A 6,784-nucleotide genomic window follows, 5' to 3' on the forward strand; every position below is an offset into this window, starting at 1 on the left:
CTTACGTAAAACCTACGTAAACCACACGCGTACCACTGTCCTCAGGTTAACAAGGGCACTTACGTAAAACCTACGTAAACCTCGTACGTACTCCTGTTCTCGGGTTAAGAAGAACACTCATGGTTACAACTAGTCTAGCAACATACAACATGGGAAGCCCCCACTAAATATCGTAAAAATGTTTGGGAAACAGGGTAAACTGGTTAATCATATTTTTAACTATGGGAAACCCCATCATCTATGGACATGTTTGGGAAACAGGGTAAACTGGTTAATCATATTTTCAACATGGGAAACCCCCACGGCAAGTGAGCCAGCTAAAGACAAACTACGTTTTCGTAAAACACTTAAAACGAACACCCAACTGTGAACTCGCTCAACATTGTTGTTGACTAGTTGTTACATGCCTTGCAGGCCTTTAGGTGCATATCAAAGGAACTTGCTGTCTGAGAAGCTGGAGTGGTCATGGGTCGGGACACAAGGAAACGAACCTAAGACTAAGAGCTTACATGTGATTTTATAAACATTTATTGAGTTGAATATGCTTCCGCTGTAAACTGGGAAATATTGTACACCGTTGTTAATAAATGAAAGTTTATTTAAATATACTCATGATGTTCAATGTGATTGGTGGCTAAGATCCTGGTCAGTCACGCCTCCAAGCGGTGGTACTCCGCATGTGGATTTTGGGGGTGTGACAGATTGGTATCAGAGCCATTGGTTATAGTGAACTTGGTTTTAAAAAAAAAGGGAAACTATTTTTGTAAAACCAGACTATAACCGGATAGTTCTGAAAACGGGAATACGACCATGACACTCAGCTCCAGATTGCAAGGTTCGTCTCTCTTATACTCATTGTACTACATAAGATATTGCATGTGATTGCACGCTTAGCACCACGATACGAAATCTTGAACACTTGCACGTGATATGTGACTGATAGGGTGGCAAATCCCTAAACTTTCATGACCTACGCTATGTGATACTCTTTGATTGCTACTTGAGCAAGAGGAACCATTTGACATGCGTTAAGAGGAGTTGAGATGAGCATGCAAATCACAATATTATTGTGGGTGCACACATAATAATAATGTGGGGTGCATGTGAGTCCCAGTTAGGCTTAACAAGTGGAAAAGGGGTTCTGTCCTGTTATTTGATCAGTATGAAACATAACCAGCCTATAGGGGCCATAGCAGTAATTGTCCCCTACTTAAACTCAAACGTGAACCTCTCATTTATCGTTGGATTCTTTCGAAACTCGATATTGTCGAGTGTTACCTGAACACCCATCAGAACACCCAGCAAACCGTGTAGAATGTTAGGTGCTTATGCGAACGTCCCTGAGTTGGATGTCCCCGCGTCGAATGATTGAACGACACTTTTCCTACTCCTCCTCGTTTACTGAAACTCATGGATTGACGTCTCCGATTCCGAAGTGTGATCATTTCTGCAACACTCTTGTATCAGATAGTGAACTATTTGAACCACTCGTAACGACGACGGACAAGAGGATGAGCGTAGCACCTTACCGACATCAGTACGGGTTGAGCTAAAACGTCATCAACCCAATGAACAATGACAGTTTTGGGAGCTTTAGTAGCAGTAGCAACAACACTAGATATGGTATTCGCGATGGGCATTTAGGATTGGTGTGGACAACGCCAGGATTGTAACAATATGGTGGCCTTCATGCTCTTAGTAATAAATCACTTCGTCACTGTTCAGCTCAACCCTGGTACATCTCGAAAACCGAACCTGCTGTGGAAACGGCAGATGGCGAGCCTATTGAAACCTCATATGGGTGTTGGAATGCAAACTCGACCTTGTGGGACAAGTGATCGACGTCGACCATCCTTCTGCTACCCTTGATAGATTTGATGCAGTAGCCGTGTGGATTGGCTACCCGGATATCGTATACATACACCCAGTGAGGAGAAAACTTTGTGCGGAGAAATGCCACCTATTGCAGCATGTCAGAGTGGCACAACGGTTAACTTCATTTCAGCAAGAAAGGCCAGGAGTGTCTACGGAAGGATTACCCCGCAATGTTAACCCTTAACACGGATGTCAAGACTAAGGAAAGGAGGATCGAGGATCCACCAATTATTCATGACTTCTCCCTAAATGTTACCAGAAGAACTGTCAGGTTTATCTACACATCGACAGGTGGGATGTCAGACCTGTATCATGCTAGAAGTAACCCTTGTTATTAGTACATCTTACCACCTTATACCAGGAAGGTTGCAGGAACTGTCTGATCAACTTCAGGAATTATTGGACTCGAGCTTCGTCGGACCTAGTTTTCGCATTAAGGAGCCCCGTTGTACCCGAGAAAGGAAGTTTTTCCGCGTGTGTGATGATTATCGAGAACTCAACAAGGTGACTGTGAAGAACCGCTATCCTCTTCCACGAATTGATGACTTATTCGACCAGTTGCAAGGGTCGAGCTACTACTCCAAGATAGACCTGAGGTCAGGTTACCATCAGCTGAGAGTCCGGGATGAGGACATCTCCAAAACAGCATTCAGAACTCGCTATGGCCACTACGAGTTTCTTGTCATGCCATTCGGGCTAACGAACGCACCGGCAGTCTTCATGGACCTTATGAACAGGATGTGCAAGCTCTACCTTGACAAGTTTATGATTGTCTTCATCGACGACATCCTGATCTACTCCAAGAGTCAGGAGGAACACGAGCAGCATTTACGACTTATATTGAAGCTCCATCGAACAGAACAGTTGTACGCCAAGTTTTCATAATGCGACTTCTGGCTTCGTGAAGTCCACTTTCTAGGCCACGTGGTAAACAAGGACGGGATACATGTGGATCCATCCAAGGTAGACTCGATTAGGAACTGGCCTGCACCGCGTACACCAACGGAAATACGCCAATTCTTGGGTTTGGCGGGTTATTACAGACGATTCATTAAAGACTTCTCCAAGATTGCACAGCCGCTTACACTACTGACACAGAAGGGTGTCACCTACCGCTGGAGTAATACTCAGGAAATCGCTTTTCAGCACTTAAAAGATAGGCCCTGCAACGCACCTATTCTCTCATTGCCAGAGGGCACAGACGATTTCGTGGTCTATTGTAACACAACTATATAGGGTCTTGGTTGTGTATTGATGCAACGGGATAAAGTCATTGCTTACGCTTCGCGTCAACTTAGGGTACACGAACGGAACTACACGACGCACGATTTAGAGCTGGGAGCTGTTGTATTCGTGCTTAAGATATGGCGACACTACTTGTACGGTACCAAGTGCAATATCTACACCGATCACAGGAGTCTCGAGCATATCTTCAAGCAGAAGGAATTGATCATGCGTCAACGTCGATGAGTTGAACTACTGAATGATTATGAATGCACCATCAAGTACCATCCAGGCAAAGCCAATGTTGTGGCTGACGCCCTCAGTCGCAAAAACACTACACCTAGACGTGTACGAGCATTGCATCTCACTATCCAATCCAATCTTCCTGCACAGATACGTGATGCTCAAGTAGAAGCATTGAAACCAGAAAACGTCAGGGCTGAAGCCCTACGCGGCTCAAGGCAATGATTAGAACAAAGGGAAGACGGCGCCTACTATGTAACTGGACGCATTTGGGTCCCACATTTTGGAAACTTACGCGAGCTGGTAATGGTCGCAGCTCATAAGTCTCGATACTCGGTACATCCAGGTTCGGATAAGATGTACCATGATCTCAGGACTACGTATTGGTGGCCTAGTATGAAGGCCCACATAGCAACTTACGTTGGCAAGTGTTTGACCTGTGCGAGAGTCAAAACGGAATATCGGAAACCATCAGGCCTACTTCAGCAACCCAAGATACCACAATGGAATTGGGAGGAAATTTCCATTGATTTTGTTACTAGCCTACCTAGATCCCGGCGTGGGAATGATACAATGTGGGTGATCGTGGATCGACTCACAAAGTCTGCACACTTCCTGGCTATTAAGGAAACAGATAAGTTCTCCACTCTAGCAGACGCAAATCTTAAGGAAGTTGTTTCAAGGCACGGAGTGCCAACTTCTATTTTCTTTGATCGTGATGCACGATTTACTTCAGAACTGTGGCAAGCGATGCACAAATCTTTTGGCTCTCGATTAGACATGAGCACAGCATATCACCCTCAGACGGATGGGCAGTCTGAGCGCACGATTCAAACCCTAGAAGACATGCTTCGGGCATGTGTTATCGATTTCGGCAGCAGCTGGGAAAAGCATCTCCCTTTAGTGGAATTCTCGTATAATAACAGTTACCACACCAGCCTTTCAAGCCGCTCCATTCGAGGCATTGTACGGACGTAAATGCCGGTCACCTCTTTGTTGGGCAGAGGTGGGGGATAGTCAGATCACAGGTCCAGAAATGGTAGCAGACGCGACGGAAAGGATTGCACAGATACGGCAACGCATGGCGGCGGCTCGTGACCGTCAGAAAAGCTACGCTGATAAGCGTAGGAAACCACTCGAGTTTCAAGTTGTGGATCGAGTGCTACTCAAAGTTTCGCCCTGGAAGGGTGTAGTTCGTTTTGGGTAAACGAGGCAAGCTCAATCCGTGGTATGTCGGACCGTTCGGAATCATAGAAAGAATAGGCAAAGTAGCCTACAGACTGAACCTACCAGCAGAATTCGGTGCAGTTCACAACGTTTTCCACGTGTCGAATCTGAAGGAGTGTCTGTCAGATGAGACCCTCATAGTTCCTTTGAAGGAGCTCACTATCGACGAGCAGTTGCGATTCATCGAGGAACCAGTAGAAATCACGGACCAGGATGTTAAGGTCCTCAAGCACACCAGAATACCTCTTGTTCGAGTTCGTTGGAACTCTCGTCGTGGCCCAGAGTTCACCTGGGAACGAGAAGACCAGATGAAAGAAAAGTATCCCCAATGGTTCGCGAACAGTACAACCACCACTGAGGCTGACGCTACCATGGAATTTCGGGACGAAATTCCAGATCAACGGGGGAGGATGTGACACCCCAGGAAAACCATGCAACTTAACTAGCTTCCTCAGTGAGTGCGTACCAAATTTCGGGACGAAATTTCTTTCAAGTTGGGGATGATGTGACAACCCGAACATTCAAGGTTAGTGTCGTTAGCCTTGTGATCATAATTCCTCATAATCTTTCCATTTCGTTTCTTGCTATATATTAAACTATGGTTAAACGTTTCGCTATGATATAAATCGTCGAGTGTATTTGTATTTGAGTGGGCGTCAATTATTTATAGAAGCCACATATGATATTGGGCCGCAACTGCAACACACTTCTTTTGGGCCGCGATACATGTTTACGTTTGGGCACACATACACTCGAAGCCCAACCCGAGCACATTATACACCGAGATTATGTTTAGGCTGGGTAGAGCCCAAGCGATGTACTGTAGTTGGGCCGTCAATGGATTCTAGTGTGTTTACACACATATATTAGGCCCTATCTACACAAGCCCAACTAAGACTTTGTAGTAGGCCGATTACTATTGTGAGTGGGTCGGTTAGTGGGTTAATAGTACACGCACGATTATGAACTTAGTATCTCTTTTAGTTCGGCCCAAGTAGTGTTAGATTTGGGCCTGATTACAACCTGGGCAATTTGTAAAGCTTATGTATACGGATTGAGGTCACCCCTTTTCATTATCTCAGAATCTCTATATTTTAAACAAACCCTACCCCCTCCTTTGTACCTACGGCAGTGGTAGAACACCCCCCATCGTGATCACCATCACCGGTTAGTATTACCTCATGTTTGTTTAACTTGTTGATTGTTTTCATTATATGCGAACATGTATTGATGTGTTTAGATGGCAGCATGATCCTAGGCTTTATATGTAAATTTTATGTGATTTGAATATATGTACATATTGTTGTGATATTAAGCAAGTGGTGTGGCTTAACATTATATATTCGTATACAATCCAGTGATGATTATAATCTGTTTTGGAATGGGTGGGGATATTATGGTTATATGATATTATATTGTTGAGAAACTGAATCATAGTTGTATGAATATAGGGAACTGATTAATTTGATGTAATGAATATAAAATGCATTGGGTTTCACATAACAAGTGGGGCCGAACACTATGACAGATTGAGCACATGTAGTTGGGACAATATTGATTAAATGCATTACTAGACCTAATAGACTTACTCGTTTGATATTGGGCCGCAAGGGGGTAAAGGGCTGCATATGCTGGTTTCGGTTGCACATGTAATTAAAGGTCACATGGAACTGTTGTCTTGGGCTATGGGATTGATCATGTGTTGGGCTACCACTTTAGTTTCAAGTTGACCCACAACACTTATCTTCTTGTTATCGAAACCAAGACACATTCTAACCACTTGAGTATTATGGATAAAGTCTTATTGAGTTTAACAATTTCATGTGATGTCTCTGACATGTTTTTATTATACTTGAATCAAATGATTGCTTGTGACAACCCACCAATTCATTCTAGTGGACCACTAAAACAACTAATGAATTTACATAATAGTGGCCATACTATTAAATGGATATATGATGACCCTAATATTGTTTGTCTACATAATTGTGCTACATGTTAAACTGTGACCTTGTGATAGACGCGAACCGTGTAGGATAAGTGACTGATGACTGATTGTAAAACTGATGTTGGTGGTAACCATTGTTGGAAACATGTGCTTGTGTTGTAAACGAGCATAAGATTTAAATGCTTGCTATGTGATATGGGACAACGGTATTAAGTGTGACTTATTGCATACATGAATTTGATACGTGATTCAGAAACTGACTACTCT

The sequence above is a fragment of the Helianthus annuus genome, chromosome 13, assembly GCF_002127325.2.
Source record: "Helianthus annuus cultivar XRQ/B chromosome 13, HanXRQr2.0-SUNRISE, whole genome shotgun sequence".
In the NCBI taxonomy this organism is placed as follows: Eukaryota; Viridiplantae; Streptophyta; class Magnoliopsida; order Asterales; family Asteraceae; genus Helianthus; species Helianthus annuus.